This window comes from Alligator mississippiensis, chromosome 1 (assembly GCF_030867095.1).
Source record: "Alligator mississippiensis isolate rAllMis1 chromosome 1, rAllMis1, whole genome shotgun sequence".
Taxonomy (NCBI): domain Eukaryota; kingdom Metazoa; phylum Chordata; order Crocodylia; family Alligatoridae; genus Alligator; species Alligator mississippiensis.
This window is the reverse complement of record NC_081824.1, coordinates 98,372,544-98,394,857: the sequence shown is the minus strand read 5'-3', so window position 1 is coordinate 98,394,857 and position 22,314 is coordinate 98,372,544. Positions and strand designations below refer to the sequence as shown.

Below are 22,314 nucleotides of genomic sequence, written 5' to 3'. Positions count from 1 at the left end.
AAAATAGCTCACCTGGATGTATGCTCTGTTACTGGTCTGGCCCAGGAGAGGAGGGGAGCAGCAGGGCAATGCTCCCTGCCTCTTCCTTAGGCCAAGGAATGTCTGTTTTGAGGAATGGACTCGGGCTTTGCCCTAATGCTTTTTTCCCCTCTTGGACTGGTCCAGAAAGGAGAACAGCAGCCACTCCCCAATTCGTCTTCGAACTGGGGACTGCCAAGAAGACATTGGGATTGGCAAGGGAGGGGCCAGGGTCTGGGCTTGGTGAGGTTGTCCCCATGTGTTTGAAAAGTCTGAAGACTGGGAAAGCTGTCCTCAGGACTTGGTCTCCATGTTTCTGCAGACCAAGTCCCCTCCTGGTCCATGGGAAAGGAGTGAAGTAGCAGGGAAAGGCACCACACCCATTCCCCAGACCTGGGTGTTCCCAGTCTGGGGAAGTACTGGGAGACTTTCTCTGCCAATCCACTCTCTCATCCCCACCCTCAGAATGGGAGGAGTGGACTAACTTTGCTCCCCACACCTTCCCTAGGTCCTAGTCTAGGGAAGACGTGAAGAGAAGTGGAGAGAAGACAGCTGCAGGCTTAATGGCTGTACTGCTCCCTCTCCCAGAAACATTTCTAGTGAGGGAATTTTCTCAAGATATCTCTACTATTAGAAATGAATGCCTGTTCCTGACCTATGATAACTGAGAGTTTCAACATTTACTGCGGTCAAAGCAAAATTGATAGCAGATTCAAGCAGTTGAAGAAGCCCCAGCAAGGAAGGCATTAGAGAATAGAGAGATCTCTGATATAATATGTCTAATACATGTTAATAATGTAAAATAATTGGATCCCAAAGAGAAAATCAGATGCGCTTCTGCTTATAATTCCACTGTGTTTTCTATGTGTTCTACACATATTCAGAGATGGGTTCAAGATATAAAATTCTGAGCTAGATCAGGATTCTGACAGTCCTAAATTTAATTTAAGAAGCTATTACAGTCTACAAATTCTTTTCTTATTTGCTTCAGTAAAGACTTTGCTACATGCAGCTGTTAGAGACAGGATACTGGGCTAGAGGGACCTTTGTTTGACCAAGAATGGCAGTTCTGATGTTCATAGTGTTTACATTTATTCCTGTTCTTGTTCTTGCCCACTCAAATAATCTAGGGGCTAGATGCTCTTCCACCCTTAGTAATTGAGTGGACTTAGGTACCTAAAAACAGTCATCTTACACCCTGTTCGACTCTTTAAAAAATAGCTGACATTTCCATATTTGTAATGAACCATTATCTTAGCCTTAAGACTACTAAGTGATGAAAAGTAATGAGGAGGAAGAGGACCCATCCACCTTTTGCATTAATTGTTTTTTCAGGCATTCTTAAAGGATGGAATAGGACTGCACAAGAGAACCTAAATCCACATTGGCAAATAATAACTGGAAGAGGTCCCAGATGTTTTCACCTAATGCCTTTCTACCTGATAGTGACATTTTGGTTTTTTAAGTCATTTGTATGTTATCATCTCATTAATATTTCAGAACACATAATTATGTACTATTGAAGAGTGTGAAAGACTTAGTAAAATATTGTATTGTATTGTATTGTATTGTACTGTATTGTATTACATGCTTTATGCTTAAATAAATATGTCTCTATACTTCTATTTTCTTTAGAAGTTCTCAGATAGCCATGGGTCATTAATAGTACAGGATGATTTAGTACATGTTTGAAGCAATCATTAATGGATCTCAGACATTTGGGGTGCCTGTAGACATGGAGGGAGGCTGCTCCTATGCACTTTAATTATAGTGCATTGGAACAGACTCGATTAATAGTCTTCTAAAGCACGCTAATTAGTGCAATCCAGCCAGCCTCTGGGTGTCTTATAGCAGTGTCCACATGCTTCAAAATGGTGGTGGGGGCAATTTAACTACAGCTCGCTTGACGGAATCTAATTTGCCGATTCCTCGGGAGCTCTTGAGCATACTCAGGTGGTATACCAGACTGTGATGGGGCCGTCCAGGTTTTCACGGACGCAGGACCTCCGGCGAGGGTGATCAGTCCTCTCCGATATTACGCGGGTCCCCCCCATTGTTTTGGTGCTCTCCCCTTTTAACCGTGCAGTGTCTGCCCGCCCCCTGCCAATCAGCCCAAGCGGGAACGCTGCTAACCATGCCCATCACGCCTCCTCCCCATGCTATGAGCACGGCTTGCTCTCACGTTGGTATTTGGTCATATCTTTTCTTATTTCTTTACCACATGCCCCCTTGACCAAATGCCAAATTCGAGCATGGTTGGGCTCAAGAACTCCCTTCAAATACAGACAGCTGATACAGGTATATAATAAAATACTAAACAATGACTAAGTCTAATCAAGTCTGTCTAGATCCAGCATGACGTTTCTGCCGGGAGGTCATCGCCAATGGGTTCACTCACGGCGACAAACCTCACATCGTGTTATGCATCGACGACTTCATGCCGCTTCGGGCTGGAAAACAAAACTCGGGGTTCATTAATAACATGTACTAACCTGTAACTGTGTTGACTTAGCCAATTATGATGAACTAAGATTGTGCGTGTGGGTGTGACTGCTTTAAGAGAGAAACAAATAAACACACACACAAATAAACAGGAAAAGTGGCAACAATTGAACTCGCCACAAAACTGGGAAAACAACAAGGCGATAAGTCAGTCATCCATGGCAAGCCGAGGTTGGTAATCGACCATCTCCTTTTTCAGTCGTTATTGCATATTAGTTGGCGGAATGTGGTTCTTAGCAAAGTAATCACCACGGAACGTCCATCTTTTCCTATAGCAGACAACTCCAACCAAAATGCTTACAAATAGAACTCCACCCATTGTACTACCGATGATGGTACCCCCATTGTCTTCCTGCATTGCTGGCAAGGTTGATGCTGGAAGTTCTGTTGCTAAACCTGTGATGTCATCAGTTGAGGGATGCCATGGAACCCTGGGTGGTCATATGGTAGTAGTAGGAGAATCTAATATGTGGATAGTTTTTTGATCGCTTTTTTGACCAAGGGAATTTGTCACCCTACAGATGTAAGTCCCAGCATGATTATAGGTTAGTGGGCTGTTGAAATGCAGAGTATTGTTTACAGACAGTAAGCCTTCAGGCCATTGCCCATCCTGCCTGGTCCAGGTAAATTCCATAGGTAGTGGATTAGAATCAGCATTGCACCTAAGCTGAACATTCTTTCTTCCAATGAACCAATTTTTGTCATAGCTGGTTACTGAAACTTCAGGAGCATATTGGATGTCTAGTACGTAAGAATATCTTATTTCCTTTTTTAAAGCTGGATGCTTTACAACACAAGTTATACGTCTTCCTCTTGCAAATCTGGTAGGAATGATTTTATATTGACTTACAACTGTCACTGTTTCATTTGGAAAGGAAGTTGAACTAAACTGCATCCAGGGCAGCCTAAGGGCCAAAAGGGGAGCACATAAAAAGTGGAAACAGGGAGAGATCACCAAAGACAAATATACCTCCTCTGCTCGTGCTTGTAGGGAGGCAGTTAGACGGGCCAAAGCTATCATGGAGCTGAGGATGGCATCCCAAGTAAAGGACAACAAGAAATTGCTTTTAGTTATATAGGAAGTAAAAGGAAGGCCCAGGGAGGAATAGGACTCCTGCTAAATGGGCAGAAACAATTGGTGATGGACAGGGGGGACAAGGCTGAACTCCTCAATGAGTTCTTTGTCTCAGTGTTCCTAAGCGAGGGGCACAACAAGTCTCTCACTGGAGTTGTAGAGAGGCAGCAGCAAGGCACCGGACTTCCATGCGTAGACCCTGAGATGGTGCAGAGTCACTTGGAAGAACTGGATGCCTTTAAGTCGGCAGGCCAGGATGAGCTCCATCCAAGGGTGCTGAAGGCACTGGCCAACATCATTGCAGAGCCACTGGCGGGAATATTTGAATGCTCGTGGCGCACGGGCCAAGTCCCGGAGGACTGGAAAAGGGCCAATGTGGTCCCCATTTTCAAGAAGGGGAGGAAGGAGGACCCGGGCAACTATAGGCCAGTCAGTCTCACCTCCATCCTTGGCGAAGTCTTTGAAAAAATTATCAAGGCTCACATTTGTGAGAGGCCAGCAGGACAAATTATGCTGAGGGGAAACCAGCACGGGTTCGTGGCAGGCAGATTGTGCCTGACCAATCTAGTCTCTTTTTATGACCAGGTTATGAAATGCCTGGACACAGGAGGAGGGGTGGATGTCGTATACTTAGACTTCAGGAAGGCCTTCGATACGGTATCCCACCCCATACTGGTGAACAAGTTAAGAGGCTGTGACTTGGATGACTACACAGTCCGGTGGGTGGTGAATTGGCTGGAGGGTTGCACCCAGAGAGTCGTGGTGGATGGGTCAGCTTTGACCTGAAAGGGTGTAGGCAGTGGGGTCCCGCAGGGCTCAGTCCTTGGACCGATACTCTTTAATGTCTTCATCAGCAATTTGGACGAGGGAGTGAAATGTACTCTAAGTTTGCAGTTGACACAAAGCTATAGGGAGAAGTGGACACGCCGGAGGGCAGGGAACAGCTACAAGCAGACCTGGACAGGTTGGACAAGTGGGCAGAAAACAACAGAATGCAGTTCAACAAGGAGAAATGCAAAGTGCTGCACCTAGGGAGGAAAAATGTCCAGCACACCTACAGCCTAGGGAATGACCTGCTGGGTGGCACGGAAGTGGAAAGGGATCTTGGAGTCCTAGTGGACTCCAAGGTGAACATGAGTTGGAAGTGTGATGAAGCCATCAGAAAAGCCAATGGCACTTTATCGTCCATCAGCAGATCCATGATGAATAGGTCCAAGGAGGTAATACTTCCCCTCTATCGGGCACTGGTCAGACCGCAGTTGGAGTACTGCGTGCAATTCTGGGCGCCGTAATTCAAGAGGGATGCGGATAACCTGGAGAGGGTCCAGAGAAGGGCCACTCATATGGTTAAGGGCCTGCAGACCAAGCCCTACGAGGAGAGACTAGAGAAACTGGACCTTTTCAGCCTCCACAAGAGAAGGTTGAGAAGCGACCTTGTGGCTGCCTATAAGTTCATCACGGGGGCACAGAAGGGAATTGGTGAGGATTTATTCAACAAGGTGCCCCCGGGGATTACAAGAAATAACAGCCACAAGCTAGCAGAGAGCAGATTTAGACTGGACATTAGGAAGAACTTCTTCACAGTTAGAGTGGCCAAGGTCTGGAACAGGCTCCCAAGGGAGGTGGTGCTCTCCCCTACCCTGGGGGTCTTCAAGAGGAGGTTAGATAAGCATCTAGCTGGGGTCATCTAGACCCAGCACTCTTTCCTGCCTATGCAGGGGGTCGGACTCGATGATCTATTGAGGTCTCTTCCAACCCTAACTTCTATGAATCTATAAATTCCATTTCACCAAGGCCTCCTTCCCAACCAACATCTGCAGCAGGTTTCCCAGTGGCTGCTACAGATTGCTGCTACTGTCTGATTTTTACCATCTATTAAACAGTTTGGTCCCTTTATAAGACTCTCAGTGGGTTCAACAAATACAGTTACAGTTGTTGACGACTGTGCATTTCCTAGTGGGAATGTAACTACTTTGCATACATACTCTCCTGCATCAGAGAAGCTGACATTGTTTAAGTTGATTGTTGCATTGATAAGCGAAGAGTTTTTAAATGACACTCTTCCATGGTATTCTCTTTGAACAGAAAACCCATATTCAGGATGATATACAACAACAGTTTGTGCACTTTTACCATGTATCTTCTCCCATGGGATTTGTGTTATTGTTCCATTTATATCAATTATGCATTTTAACGTGACATTTTTTCCCCAAACTGCTGTTATGTGTGGATCAACAATCGGTCCAGTTAAGGCACTGCAGCAGAAACAGAAGAGTAGCAGCATCAGAGCGAGCTTCACCCCGGCAGGCACCCGCCGCCTCCGTCACCGCCTCTCCGCGCCGAGCATGTGTGGCGGTGGTGCGGGTTGCCCCCTGTGCATTAGTGACCTGCTTGACAGGCACTATCGGGTGAATTGCGGCCAGAAGAGGGTTAACTGCGTTGGGTGGAAGCACCCGGTACAATTCCTCTCTCTCTGCTGGGAGCGCTGGATACAATCTCTCTCCCTCACAGGGAGGCAGGTTTTCTTTCAGCATCACTCCGGGGGGCGGGGCCGAGGACGATGACACGATGGGCCTGCCTCCTAGGGGAATCCATGGGCCCTCCTCATGCTCCCCGGCACCATCCTCCGGCAGCAGTTCCACGTGGCCGGCGCCATTTTCTAGCTGTAGTGCCATGCGGCCGGCGCCATTTTGGAGCGTTGGCTCGGAGCCCCACACTGCCTGCTCCAGTGACTCCACGCTCGCCGTTTGCAATTGCATTTCTATAGCCTCTCGCCCATCGGTCTCAAGGGTGCAATCATTTATGCTGGCGGGCTTAACGTGGCTAAGTTGTACCTCCGTGGCTGTATCAGGTAGTCGGTATAGGACCGCGGGGCTAGCGAGGAGACATCCTAGGGCTACGGGGCTAAGGCCAAACACAACCCGTTCCTTAAGCGGCTCCTCGCTACCCTCAGTCGGGCGAATGGAGACATAGCCCCCGATCTTCCCACCTCACCGGGTGTGATGGTACGTCACGTGGGCCCCTAAATCATCGGCGTCCGTGGTCGGAGGTCGGTGATGATTTCGCCACGGACAATGCCAGACTAATTGGTCAATTCGCTCCTCATTTTCCCTTTGCCCCAAACATCCCATCCTCGTCGCCATGTGCAACCTAACTATGGTTGGTTGAGCCCAATCTATTCAAGTAGGCCAGGGACAAAAGGGTTCAGGCCTTTCCTCCTTCTTCTGTCCCTCCCTCCGTCAACAGAAACACACCGGGGAGGCAGTGAGATAAGAAAAAATCGCTTTTACTCGCTATTCAGACAACAATCTCGTACAGCTGTGTTTGGAATCTAATTTGCCAATTCCTCGGGAGCTCTCAAGCATACTCAGGTGGTATACCAGACTGTGATGGGGCCGTCCAGGTTTTCGCGGATGCAGGACCTCCGGCAAGGGTGATCAGTCCTCTCTGATATTACGTGGGTCCCCCCCGTTGTTTTGGCACGCTCCCCTTTTAACCGGGCAGCGTCTGCCCGCCCCCTGCCAATCAGCCCGAGCGGGAACACTGCTAACCATGCCCATCACGCCTCCTCCCCATGCTATGAGCACGACTTGCTCTCACGTTGGTATTTGGTCATATCTTTTCTTATTTCTTTACCACAAATGGGTCTTTGAATGTTTTAGTTCTCTTATTTTATTGCTAGCAAAATCAAGTAATTTCTCATCTGGAACCATAAAAATAAAGAAATATTATTGTGAGCAGCTTTTAATGTCTAAAATTTGTAAATTTGTACGCAAATTGTGTACCACCCTTGGGATCATTGCAGTACATTGCTTTTTCAATTCTTGGACAGGTGTGAGACAAAATAACACAATTAGTAGAAAGAAAAACATTATTTTGCACATGGCTTAAAATACAATACTGTGAAAACAAAATATCTGTTCTGTAGTTTGCTTTAAAATACCTATGTACAGCACTGTACAATTAGGGTGGAATGAAACAGCAAGTCCAGAAAAAAAAAGCTTGGAGATAGCATGGAGAAACAAAAAGAATGAAACCAAAGCTCTAAACTTCTGCTGTGGAATTGTTTCTGAGCCAGGAGGTGGGCAGGCTGACATCACATCTGTAAAAAAGTATCCTTTTCATTTCAGCTTTAGTGATTGATGGTTTCTACTGACTGCCCTAAAACTATCGTTTTTGCATGGCTTAAAGGATGGAAGCTGTTTTGTATCTATCTAAATCACTTGCAGAAAAATCCAAGTAACAACCTAGTATGAAAAAGAGAGCTTTTCTGACATGTCATAAAATGCAGCAGTGAAATCAGATAGCCTATTACAGAGTTCCTTTGCACTGATAAGAGATAATCGTCCTTTGTGAGATGCTACAGGTTGTATATTAGTTGTCTTCTGTTATATTACCAGACAAATGCTTCTCAAAATCCAGTTTGATCTAATTATGCTTATAGATTCATAGATGCTAGGGTTGGAAGGGACCTCAATGGATCATTGAGTCCAACCCACTGCCCATGGCAGAAAAAAGTGCTGGGGTCATGTGGCCCCAGCCAGGTGCTTGTCCAGTCTCCTTTTGAAGACCCCCAAGGTAGAGGAGAGCACCACCTCCCTTGGAAACCCCTTCCAGATTCTTGCAAACCTAACCATGAAGTTATTTCTGATCTCCAACCTAAATCTACTCTCTATCAGATTGTGGCCTTTGTTCCTGGTTATTCCAAGGGATGCTCTGGTAAACAGAGCATCTCCTATTCCCTGTTGCCCCCACCACCCAGTGAATTTGTATACTGCCACAAGATTCCCCCTCAGCCTTCTCTTGTGGAGGCTGAAAAGGTCGAGGTCCCTCAGCCTTTCCTCATAGGGCCTCCCTTAAGGCCTCTAACCATTTGAGTGACCCTCCTTTGGACCCTCTCAAGGTTGTCCACATCCCCTTGAATTGTGGTGTCCAGAATCAGATGCAGTACTCCATCTGTGGCCTGACCTGTGCTGCATAGAGGGGAAGCATCACCTCCCTGGACCCATTCGTGATGCACCTGCTAATGCATGACAAAGTGCGTTTAGCTCTACTAATTATTTCATCACACTGATGACTCTTATTCATCTTGGAGTTGAGAATGACTCTAAGATCTCTTTTCACCACTGTGCTGGTGAGAGGGTCATCCCCCAGCCTATAGGTTTGCTGGTGATTCCCTCGCCCTAGGTGAAGCACATTGCACTTCTCCCTGTTGAGCTGCATCCTATTGTTCTCTGCCCACTTCTTTAACCTATCCAGGTCCACCTGCATTTGGTTTCTTCCCATTAGTGTATTTACTTTGCCCCATAGTTTCATGACATCTGTGAATTTGGACAGAGAGCTTCCCACACCCTCATCCAGATCGCTGATAAAGATCCTGAACAGCAACGGCCCAAGGACTGAGCCTTGGGGGATGCCACTGCCCACATCTTTCCAGGTCAATACTAACCCACCCACCATCACTCTCTGGGTACAACCCTTAAGCCAGTTTGCCACCCACATGACTGTGTAATCATCTATGGTACAGCCATTCAATTTGTTTATGAGAATAGGATGGGATACCATGTTGAAGGCACTTATATATATAGGAAACACAGCACTGGGGGGGTTCTAACTGCTGCCAGTGGCAATTTGTGGAACCCTGGGGCACCACCTAGGCTTGTTCTTTTGGTTCATTTGGGCTAATAATGAACTTCAGGATTTCAGTACGGGGATACCTTCTGTAACAGCACTCTGAAAGAATGGATAACTATTTACAATATTTATTACTTGCAATACATATATAGATATGTATGCATTTATATTCAGATATTTACATGCATACATATGTACATATATATATGCATACATCCATACATATTAGATAGATAGATAGATAGATAGATAGATAGATAGATAGATAGATAGATAGATAGATAGGATTCCTATCTATCTATCTATCTATCTATCTATCTATCTATCTATCTACACACACACATACATATATGTACACACACACACACACACATACATATATAGCCCTCATCTGTTCTCATGAAACCATAACTGTTGCTGTTCTCATGGGGTAACTTGTTACCCTGCAATTTGACATTGTTGGTCTCATGGGGTAACTTGTTTCTCCACCCGCATGAAGAAAATGGAACCAGTGACAACAGTATAAATATACAAAAAACTATTTATTAAAAATACAGATTGTTTGAAAGAGTATTTATGATGATTTCAAACCAAAATATAATTTAACTAGAACTAGGAACAAAATTTAAACTTCTTTTAGAGTTTCAAAACACGAATGAACAATTTGCTAAGTCTGCAGTTCAGACTGTTTCAAACTAACAATTACTTCCAAAAACATTTCCTAACTGTTTTAACTAAATTTTGAATTCCTCACAGAGCAGTAATGATATACTGTGGTGCACACAAGCAAACCACTTACAATCTTCATGCTGTTTCCAGGTTGTCCGGTCATCTGTCATTGGACAAAAAGCACAACATCCACTCATGCTTGCAGAAGGTTCTACTGGGGTGTGTTGTGGCAATTTGTAATTTAGGGCTGTCATACCAGACTTGATGGACGTAGACAGCTTACGTGTATCCATCATTCTTCATTTTATTTGTCCAATGATCAACTGTTTTTCAAGCTCCTGCAAAAAAAAAGCGCTGTCTTCTTAAATGTGATCTTTGTTTCTAGTTTTCTTTGTGGCCTAGCCAAATGATGAGGCTGGCAATGGCAGCCACATCCAGCATATTGACACATTTTGTCATTGGTCACCTGTTGATTTTCCATCTGTAGGTGGTCATATGGACTAAGTGTTCAAAGTTATCCACCCCACCCTTGTTTTTATTGTAGTCATAGATGATACCTGGCTTTCTTTGCTCTCCACCCACTGACAGGTCATGGTGCATGCTTGACAGCAACAGCACAACTTTGGATTTCTTTGTAACATAGGAAACTAGGGTGAGTTCTCCATCAAAAGCAAAAATGGATGAAAAAGTTTCCCTTCTTCCATATGCTTTCATTTTGTTTGGGATATCATCCTTGCTTTTCCGAACCATATCCACATAGGACAAGTCCTGCTGTAGCAGTCTTTTGCCAGGTCAGCACTTGTAAAGAAATTGTTATTTGAAATATTCCTTCCTGTCTTGTACCAGGGATGAACCAGTTTTTCAACAACCTGGGTACCAAGATTACCTTGGCATGGAGCTTCTGGTTGCCCAGGTAGATGTCTTCAGACAGGAGGAATGATGTTGCTGCATCACAGCACCACCAAATTTTCAAGCCATATTTGGCAGGCTTGCTGGGCATATATTGTCTGGAAGGACAGCGACCCCTGAAGGCAATGAGCTGCTCATCGACCTTCAGGTATATTCCTGAAATATACCATTTCCTGAGCTGCTCCACAAATTGTGTCGAAATATCTTTGAAGATAGGAAGCTTGTCCACAACTCTGCTTTCCTCACATCAGTTTGTTGTCAAATCTCAGGTAGTTGGTGATTTGATGGAATTGTTTTAAACGCATGGTGGCATGGAAGCAAGGACATCCGGTGCATTACTCCCAAACCTCCTTCAGCGCCTCGTGACCACCGTGGTATAGACCACTCAGCAGCAGGAGGCAAATGTAGGCTTTCAGCTCTGTTTCGTTCCGCTTTCTCCATTCCTTTCTATTTTCAGGATGGCTATCATTCCACTCCCTGAATCTTCTTTCTGCCTCTCTGTTTGTTTCTCTTATGATAACAGTCAGGATATCTTGTAAGAGAAACAGGGGGAATGTTTCCACCGCTATGCCTTTATTACTTTCTCTTGTTGGCTCAGCACTTTCATGGACTATGTCCTTGGCTGTCTTCCAATGATGTATTAGCTGTGGAGTTTTTTTCCTACACTCTGCCATTTCTTCCTCTAAAGATGTCATTATCTGCAATATTTTCTGGGGGTGGTGGCAGTGGTTCTGCTCCACATCCTGCTGTAGCTCTCCTTGGTCTTTCAAGGTGGCCTCAGGCTGGTCCTCTTCCCTTTCCCACTGGAAGTGTTGGCATCACTGCTGCTTGTGGCACCAACTCCTCCTCAACTGAGCTGGATGAAGCTTCCATAGACACACAGTCTTCTTGCTCTTGAGATAAGAATTCATCAATGGATGTGTTGCTGTTATCCCTGGTTACCTGTGCAAGACAGGCTTCAGCACTGAATATGTGCTGCCTTCTCATCCTGGACTGCAGAAAAAAAGAAAAAATTGATTACTGCTGATTACATATACAGTAAAAGCCATGTTATCTGGAACTTCATTAACCAGCATTCTCTATTAACCGGCATACCGGTCAATGCCAGTCGATGTGACAAAAGCAAAACCAGAAGTGGGACTTCTGGTTTGGTTTTGCCAAGTTCCACTTCAGGCCACGGCTTGGGGCAAAGCTGCCTGTGCGAGCCTCCTCCCTGTCCCCCAGCACACTGACACCAGGGGAGGGGTGGGAGGAGCGGCACAGTTCCCCGGCACACTGATGCAGCAGACATGATGGGAGGGGCATCTTTGTCCAACCAAGCAAAGATGCCGCCCAGGTAACTGGCATATTTGGTTATCTGGCACCCCCCATTCCCCATGGGTTCTGTATAACAGAGCTTTTGATGTAAATAACAATCAAAGACAAGCCTGTCCACCTATGCTGTCACAGAAGCAATTCTGCCCTGCCCTATGGCAGGGCAGGTAGCACCCTCTCCTGCTGGGCACAGAAGCCAGAGACCAGCATCCACCCTTTGCAGGCAAGCCAAATGTAGGTGGATGCTGTTTGGAAACCAGACATGCAGGGGCTTATTGACAGCAGGTAAAAGAGGCATGGTGGGTGTCAAGCCTTTACCATTGAAGGCAACTCTATACTGTACGCTGTATTGCAGTCTGATGTTGTTCTATTTCTTCTCTGTGTCAGAACCCAGTAGTTGAGTGCCCATGTCACAGTGGAATGTTTAATTGATTTGACTATAACACAGTGGAATTTCTCGCCACAGTGGAATTTCTGCTACGGTAGAAAACCCCAGTGCAGTAAAAGTTCCCACCAACTTTATGCAAATACACGCACCACCATTGGCCGGTTATAATTATTCATATTTGGTGACTAGCGATTGGCTTGTTAGTCATATAAAAGTTAAAGCAGTTTCCGCCCAAGTCGGAGAACTCCGCGCACATCTTGGAGTGAACTTGGTGGACTGATCACCCACCAACGACTCCCCGTCACCGACCATCCTGACGTACCCCCCGTGCCCTGCCGGCCCGATAAGCCGTTCATGTCATTTTGTCTAACTCGGAGAGCTCACATTTGCAACTGTAACCTAAGTCAGTTCTTCTTCCTGCGCTGTGTACACCGACGGCGTAAGTAAATAATCTCTTTGTTCAACCAATATGCTTCAGTGCCTAATTCCGCTCCATTGGTCAAAAGTACCCGCCTGCCATTTCGGGGCTACTGGCCACAGCCCAGCCTACCACTCGACCGCCACACTCTGCTGTCCCTTTGTTCCTTGTCCTCACTTCCAACAGTGTCAGGGAAAACTAGCTTGTATTTTATGAAAGGGGCAATGTAAAACAGTTTTGCCATGAGAAAAGAGAGTAGAGGTGGATTTGGGTGTGACAAAGGATTTGCTCTTTTTGGCAAAGGGCAGGGTATTTTGATGACCTTGCAGCCTGCAAACAAAGTGGTTAGCAAAAGGGATTACCACATCTTCTGCAAAAGCAAAGTGGAAGATGGCCCTCCATTAGATACCATGGATACCTGAAGTGGACATGAATGAGGTGTGAATGAATACTGACCTTTCAGATGCATCTATCCAAAGTGGCCAAACAGGTTTAGGCCTTTCATTTATACAGAAATTGCACTACTGTAACAAGTTACTCCAATGCGTTAACATAGGCTCGGGGTAAGTTGTTACCCCATATGGAAAAACACATTCACGCCTGGGCAGTTTTTCATCCATGGAGAGAAAACCATTCATGTAAGCTGTCTGTTCTTTGGGGATATGGTGCACTGCAGTGCCAGTGACAATGTCCTAAAAAGAAAAAAAAATTAGGATTAATTAACTTTAAGATACTGCACAAAATATGTGTCTGGGGTAGGAAATTACCCCATGGGAACATAAGAAGGATATATATTATATATGTATTTATATTCATATACATACACTGGTACCTATTCAAAGGTTTAATTCATAACTCTATTAACCTATGGAATAGTACTAATGAACTCAACGCTTATAAATATATATAACTTTGTAACAACATATATACACATATAGGTAGGTGATCACACCTGTGCTAAAGCAACAGTAGGTCTATTCCCCATACAGTAAGGCAACCTTATGCGCATCCAAAACCCAAAAGAAACAAAACATGGACATCCCCTTTTTTGTAAAAAAAATGATGCAGTCCTGGTAGGTCTGTCACAGACACACAGAATAACAGTCTTTCAGTTGACTACTGTTGCCTTGAAGATGTCTTAGTTCAAGCAAGCATGATCAGTCAGGTGTGAGTGCAATGGGAACTCCCTCCATGGCCCCAGGGCCCTACTCCTGACAACAGCTGGTGACCTTGCTCAGCCTCCTGTAAAACATAAACAACCTATTCCCCATAACACTCCTTTCTGCCCCTCAGACAGGGAAGGTGGTCTACTTTTCTAGTTTCTCACTCCAACGGCCCTCTTTGACACTCGGGGTTAGGGCTTCTCTAGTTGTCCTTCTCCCCCCGCCGGCTGTTGTCCTCAGCTACACTCTCGCTGGCTGAGGCTGGTCTCCCCTCAAGGCCAACCCACACCAGGGTCTACTCCAAGGGGAGAGGACTATGCCCACTCACCAACTCCCAGCCCTGCATGCTTCCCCTTTAATCAGACCCAGGGCTTGCCTCTGAGCTCTGCTCGCTTCCCTCACTCATGCAATAGGTGGCTCGGCTCCTACAGCCTTCCACCTTGCCACTCAAGTCCCCCAGTGAGATCCCTGCAATCTCTCCACAGTGGTTTGTCCCTCCCTCCACTCCCCAACTATCCCCAACAGGCATCTTCCTGCACTAGAGCTCAGTGACCAAACCATCCTGGCTGCAAAAGTCTTGGGCTCTGTCAGGGACCCTGTTTCCAGGGCCTGAAGGCAGAATTGGTGCAGACTTTTCATTCTGGTCCTCAGAGAGACAAAAATCTCTCAGGCTCAGCCTGGTTTCAGGTCACCGTGGGACATCCTCTACGGGTAAAAATCCCTTCTGTTACAGTCTGTTGCATATATATATATATATATATATATATATATATATATATACATACTTTGGTTAGCCAACAAAGTGCAAATCAACCCTGCTTTTCACTTGACTTCAGACTAACCTGGCTAACAACTCTCTGATTAAGAATAAGTTATAGAGAGGCTACAAAAGCTGGAAAGCAAGTATAACTACTACTTTAGATTTTTGGTTTCGTTTTCAACACACTCGAGGCCTGCCTGTATCCAGAATCTGTTCTCCTATGCTACATGAAATTCATAGACACATTTTCAGATTCATTTGACTCTTTCCTCATTTTTTTCAGTATTCATTCTTTAGGAATATGAAAGCCAAATCACTGAAGCATTATTAGTTAGGTTAACTTGCCAAAATGTTTGTCTATTAAGGCTGTATACAACTGTAATATCCTGCCTGGGCATTCATCTAATGGTTGTAATATTTACAAATAATCAGGTACGTGTTTGGCTACTTGTTACCAAAGAGCTATTTGCTCCTGCCTCTGAAAAGCAATTTCATGAGTGAGAAGGTCTAAGGACTATGGGTTTAGCATTGGTTCAAGAGTTGCATGGGGTATGAATGAAATGCCAGAAGTTATTGTGAAATGAAGGGCATAATGGATCAAAAGACAGGCATACAGTTGCAATCTGACATTTGAAGTCTTAATTTGCCCCATTTTCTGAAAAACAATCATGATTTAATTGGAAATAAATTCTGAATTCTCCAATGCCTAACATGAGTAAGTCAGAACTATCTTATTTCTTTGTACATATTAATTTTACATAATTGATGAAGAGATAAATACATAGTAGGGTCATTCCTAAGACCAGAAAGACTTAGAAATGTTCCATCACAATATTTTAATGAGGTCTCTGCAGGATCTTTTTTTTTTTTTTTTTTTGGTAGAAAAAAAATACCAAATTTGCCATTTTTAAATTGTTGCTAAAGAAAATATGCATGAAATATTTTACAAGTCAGCCTGAATCAAAATATTTCAAAATCAAAATATTTATATAAATGTAGGATATTTTGACTTTTCATACTGAATAGAAATGAAAACAAATTATAAAATATTAGAATGTCCAGCACAACTGGAATTCTGCCATGTGATTGGCTCTATGTAAAAATAAGCAGTAACTATGCAATGATATTTCAGTAAATTTTCCCTTTCATTACATCTTCAGTTCTTCCCTACTTATATTTTTAGCATGAATTCCTGATAAGCATGAATTCCTGCAAGCATTTATGTACATGTTAAACTTTATGTATATAGATAATATAAAAATTGAATTCAATGAGACTACACACGTATATGAAGTTAAGCACCCATGTGTTTTCTAGATCGGAACGTAGACCTAGTTTATTTCTATTTTTTATCCAGTGACTTTCTAATATAAAACACAAAACTAGATCTGGGAGCAGAGACCAGATCTTAGGACTACTTCCTCCTATGTAAGCACTTTGCTAAAGAGGCAGGATGAAAGGTGCTACCTCCTCCAACTATTCCCTCTCTTGAGGGTTATGGAGGTATCCTGGGAAATGAGAGACATGAATTTGAATGGTACTGTAGTGAGGGAGTTCTAAAAGCCAGGTCTCCAATTTTCTGAGTGAACTCCCCAACCACCATTATGCAAAAAGTGGAAAGAGTTACTATCAGTACTACCATAATGAGCACCTACACACATGCAGAGAGGCTACTCTGATGCACTGTAATTACAATATGTCGAAGCAGATTTCATTAATCAAGTCTGCTAGAGCATGGTAAGTACCACACTCCAGCAGACTCCAGCATTACATGTATCAGCATTCCCACACTGAAAAATGGTGGTGGGGGCACTTTAACTAAAGCTCATTAAACAAGCTTTATTTAAAGTACCCCCACCACCACTTTTCAGCATGGAGATGTTGATACACATGACACTCTGGGCACTTTAACTAGAACAGCTTTCAGAGCCTCTCTAATTCAAGCTCCCCTCACCCCTACCTCCCAGAGCACATCTATAAAAGCCCATTGTGACTATGGCTGGACAGAGCTCCCTAGTGTGCCACCCAGTCAAACTCCAAAGCTCCAGAGCTAACTGGAGTTCAGATGCATCCTGGTGCTCAGCATTTCCTACTGGATCACTTGCCTTTAGGCGTCTCTGCGTTGCCTTTCAGAAGCCCTATCTCTATCTATTAAGGGGAACAGATGAGACACGTAATCCTATTTATTTTATTCACCCTACTTTAGGAAGGAATCTAATCTTTAGGAATGCTTCTGCCTAAATTGGAAATGCCTGAGGACCCTTCTACACTTGCAGGTAAAGGTGCGATGAAATCTAATGCATGAGCCACACAATCACACCTCCTGCCATTCCACACATGTATGAAAGGAGGCTTGATTTTAGAATCATGAATCAGACCCCATTATATCTTATTGCTGGTACAGGGTGAGCCTAATCCCAGGCTTCCCCTGGACCAGCTAGAAGCAAGTTTTCATGTCTGGGAGCCCTCTCAACTGACAGGACTCCCAGTTGTGGGGGTACCCCACACACCCATGCAGCTGGAAGACTGCAACAGCTGGTCTCCCAGTCATGGTGGTGCATGGGGCAACACCCATGCTGAGAGACCACAGCAGATGCAGTGCTGCTCCATGAAGGTGCATGGAGTATGCCCTGCCACCCTGCACCACAGCTGGAAGTTCAGTCAGCGGGGAGATCCCAGGCTCAAAGGTTTACTTGCCTTGTTGCCCCACACCAGCTAGGAGCTCTGATCAGCTGATGGGGCTCCCAGATGCAGGGGTCCCTGGATATGCATTTAACTAATAGTGTGATAGGAAGCAGCTACAACGTTATTACATATATTTTCTGGAATAACTTTTTAGCTTATTCCTCTTTTTATTACTCAATCAGTTGAACATTGGCTGGGTAACCACCCAATGTGTGATTAAATCATGCCTTAAGTGTAATGTGTAGATGTAGCCTGAGGAACCAGTATGATCTTTCTGTTAATCAATAGGACTAAGGCTAAGTGACTTTGAGAATTTTGCACGTGTGCCTTTTTTTTTAATTAACCCTTTAAATTTCTTAGAAGTCCCTAACATAACCCTCACCAGCTCTCCTCTAACCCTCTGGGCAGTCAATAGAGAGAGAAATGTGGGGCAGGAAGAAGAAAGCAAGTTGGAGGTTATGTGGCACAGTGATAGGGCTGTTGTTTGAGATGACCTATGATCTAACCTGGACTCTTCTCTAAATGGGCAGACACTTCTCCACTGTTCCATGACTATGAAGTGCAAGATTTAGTGGCTCAGCTTCAAGTAGAAAACTAGAAAACACCAACCTTTGGGCATAGTGGTTAGAGTATGATGCTAAGAAGTCAGACAGTTGCATGTTCAAAGCTTGTCTGGATGATCCAGGCACCTGTCTGAGTTGTTCTCCTAGTTCCTAGGAGTGCCTCTTAATCACTATAGATATTAAGTTAAAACCTAAGAGGCCCTCTTGCTTTTTGTTGTGCCAGAATTTTGAGGCTGGTGCTCACATATGCACGTATGGCAATATACTTGTCTGACCAAAAGTCAGTCTACTCAACATGCTCAGTAGCAGTGTGCATACTTATACATCCACACTCAATGTGAAATAGGATTCAGATCATATCTATAAATGAATAAATGAAAGCCAGCTAAGTGCCATTTATGCATGTAAAGTGAACTAGGATTTGGTCCCGTATCTCTTGTTTGTACAGAAGATCAACTTAAAATTAAGAAAGATTTGCTAATTAATTTCTTGGTTCTTTAAAAAACTGCTGATTATCAACAAGCAGTACCTTTGTAAAGAACATGAGAGAAACCTTTTACCTGAAGACATAGAAGTTTTACAATGCATTCTGTCAATTGTATGGAGAAACTCTAAGGTTGGAATCACAATTTTCACTTGCCCATGATGCAAAATATATCTGTTATATTTCAATGAGACATTTACATTTTGTCTAATAAAAATTGCTTCCAAAACACTCTGAGACCACAGCCCACTTCTCATTATTTTCTGTACTGTTCCCAGGCTTTCCAGTAATATCATAAAGGAATGTGGGCTTCACTACACACTGTTAATAATAGGAACATGATCAATAAGCAGGTTCTGGAGTGTTTCGCTAGCTTTACATTTTTTTCCCCAATTAAACTAAGGCATATGTCTTCTGCATGAAGACCCTGTCCATCTATGTGCCAAATACAAGCTTTTTTCAGATCAGCTTTCTGTCTAAGAAAATCCCTTGCTTTAAAACAATGGAAATAGTTTGGATTTTTTTTTTTCACTCTCTCATATGGTATAACTTAAAAACAGCTGAAGGGATTTTTCTTAAACTTTCTTAAAAATAAATCCACCTTTTAAAGGCATACAAAGCATGGAAAATTTCAGTCCCCTGAGTGAATGTTTTGAAAAGTTTATTAGAATATGAAGAGTGGAGGTTGCAAGAATAAATGTTTTATAACATACAGGTCAGAGCCTGCAAAACTGAACAAACCTTACATATAGAAGTTGTCTTATTTATGCATCACAGGAAGAAACTGCCAACTGCTATAGTAAATATAATTTCCTGTGTTATATCAGTGGTGCTCAAGTCTGTGGAATTGTCGCTTGCTCGGTGGGGTCCCCAAGGGTCTGGAAAATTGGCCGTGGGGTAGAAATAGCAGGATCCCACCTATGGTGGTGGGAATGTAATGGTAGCATTAACTGCCATGGCTACCAGAGCCACAGAAATTAATGTTGCCACCACTCCTCTGCTGCCAAATTTCTAGACTGATGGGAAGCCATATAGGTAGGGACCTACCAAATTTGGGAGAGTTCCCCCCCCCCCAATTTCATGGTTTGATTGTGGTGCCAGGTGCCATTTTTTTTCAGCGGAGTGTGGCAGGCCTCTGATTGGCCAAAGGCCCCTGGAAGTCCTGCCCCTCCTTGAATATCAACAGATGGTCATCTGTCAGTCTTTGGGGAGGGGTGCAAGTTCTGGGGTCCCTTAGCCTATCAAAGGCACAGGGCAGGGGTGATCACTGCCCTCTGCCACTAAAATGTCTCCCTCCTCTCCCCCACCCCTCCTTCCATGCTTCAGGATGCCAGGGCTTTCTGCCATTTTCTGTTTTTAAAGCTCTCTCTTCTCTTCCTCCTCTCCCTCCCCTTCCCCATCCCTGGATCATTGCCAACTTTGTACTTTTTTGTGGTTCCCACACTTTTTGTGGGGGCCAACCAAATTTGCAGTTTCCATGAAAATCTCAAAATTGTGAATTCAATAGAGCCCTGCTCATTGGCCAAGTGATATGGCCTCATGCACTAAGATTGCACCGGTGCACATGGTTGGTCCACAGCAGGGTCCAGAACATGGGGTTGGCCCAGTGCTTGGGCCAAGCCAAACCACTGGATCATATCTATGGACTGACCTCATGCTGTATCAGGCCTTCAGAATGACTCTGCCTGTAGGATCCAGCCTAGAGACTGGCCCGACAATACTCATACAGCCCATAGGACCAGGTAGGTTGAGCACCACTATATTACATTATTTTAACCTATCTTTTAACTTAAATTTAACAATATTGACAGTTAAACCAGCTTACACATGCTTGTCATGAAGAGGAGTGTTTAAGTATTTGGGTGATAAACTAAAGAAAAGATGAAAAAATACAGAAGAATGAAAGATGAGCAGACCACTTGGTTAAAGTAGGGCTGTCCAACTGGTGACCCAAGAGCCTCATGCAGCTCATGAGGGGTTAAATTGTTGCCCCCAAGGCCTGGCCACTGGCAGCTAGAGTCACCAGGTTCCCCAACCCCTCTTCTGGCATGTGCTTTCTGTGCCCAAAGCAGAGGGAGCTGAGTGTGAGGCTGGGACACATGGGCACATGATGCAGCAATCTGATGAGGATGCCCACAAAGGCACACAGTGCAGTGATGTGGGGGGGGGGGAGGGGAGGGGAGGGAGGAGGCACCCATGTGAAGTCACCAGAAGGCATGCATGTGGTACTTGGCCCTTGAAGCCTGTTGGGCATGTTGGTCCCTGGCCACTTAGAAGATGGATCGCCAAATTAAAGAAAAAGAAAGTTAGAAATGCATTTGCATTGAAAAAAGAAAACATTCAGTAGCCTTCATTGCAGAACACTAAGAAGCAGCATCTTACAAGTGGAGAAATAGGAGAAAAGTATAGATCTCTAAAGGATCAAAAGCTATGCCATGTTCATTTAAAATGTATTTACTAGGGCAGTAGAAGCAAAAGTCAGCAAGTCTAGTAGCTGCATTTCTTTCCACTCCATAGTCAAAGCCCAAACTTCACTATTAGATTGTGCTTTCCTCTGGCTGTTTACCCCTGCAGTTCCAGTTCTAGAACGATCTTTGTGATCATTTCTTACCCCCGGGCTGTGCCTTAGTGACACGGCTGAACATGATGATATTGGTCAAATTAAGAATTTGTTTAATGAACTGAATTTTGTATGAGATGAGCCATCATTGCTGTAGGCGACGGCTTTGACTGATATTTGCCTCCTAGTCTAACCTGAACTGTCATGTGTGTGAAGCACTGCACCAAAATAATAAAACATAAGATACATAGTTAGTTTGCTTTTTTAGTCTTCATCTAGTCAGTTTAGTTTGTATGGGTTTCTACATCTTAGGCAAGCTATAGAATGCCATTTCCATTTCTGTACTATATCTAGAGATCTGTCAAAGCCATTTATTTTTCCCATTTTTGGTTCTATCTATCAAATATGCAAATCCAGGTAAGAAAACAAGCCACTTTTTTAATAGTCAGTTATTTGCTGTAGCAGAAATACAGAAGACCCTTGCCATTTGCAGAGGATACGTTCTAGAGATCCCTGCGAATGGGAAAATCCGTGAATACTGTACTGCGTCTTCTGTGTTGAAAACTTGTTTAGACTTGTGGGAGATAATCCCGCGCTGCTTCATGGTCTGAGGATGCCAGTTCCCCTATCAACTTCACATTATGTAGGCTGTGCCTCTTTTTAAATTTCTCGAACCACCCCTTACTTGCGGAGCACAGTAACAAAGTGTCATCACGCTGTGCGGGGAGAGAGCGTGGGTTGGTGTGGCGCACCGCAAATATTTGAACCCACCAATTTTAAATCCGTGAGGGTTTCCTGTACTATAAAATCATATTTAATTAAATTATGCTTGCTTTGTGTGGGTGGATGAGATCTGTTGAAAAGGAGGGAGAGCCCTGATGCCATGCCCAGTGCCATTTCCAACAGCATAGCAAAACCAGTATATCAAAAAACATACATTTAACCAGTTATTGACTTGACACAATTAATTCTCCCCCTGGAGCAGTGCAAGACCTGGCAGTGGGGAAAAGGGGAGAGGGGAGTAGAGATAGTGACTTCTGGTCTGCTCCAGGGGTATCATGACAATGTGTGAATCTTTGGGAGGCAACATAATGTCATGAGCATGTCATCTTAAGGGGTTGCAAGTGAATATCAGGGATTTGTGATGCGCTGAACATTTTATTGCAAGTTAA

The 22,314-nt window shown here is 44.2% G+C and overlaps 1 long non-coding RNA gene across 1 annotated transcript in view; it reads right to left on the bottom strand.

Annotated features, from left to right (window-relative positions):
* Positions 1–9,752: 9,752 nt before the first annotated feature.
* Positions 9,753–22,314, bottom strand: part of LOC109286248 (uncharacterized) — a 440,090-nt gene continuing 427,528 nt past the window's right edge. The window contains exons 6-7 of the long non-coding RNA XR_009464105.1: positions 13,384–13,619; positions 9,753–11,800 (exon numbers count right to left, since the gene is read on the bottom strand). This is a non-coding gene — a long non-coding RNA (uncharacterized LOC109286248). The remainder of the gene's footprint in view (positions 11,801–13,383; positions 13,620–22,314) is intronic.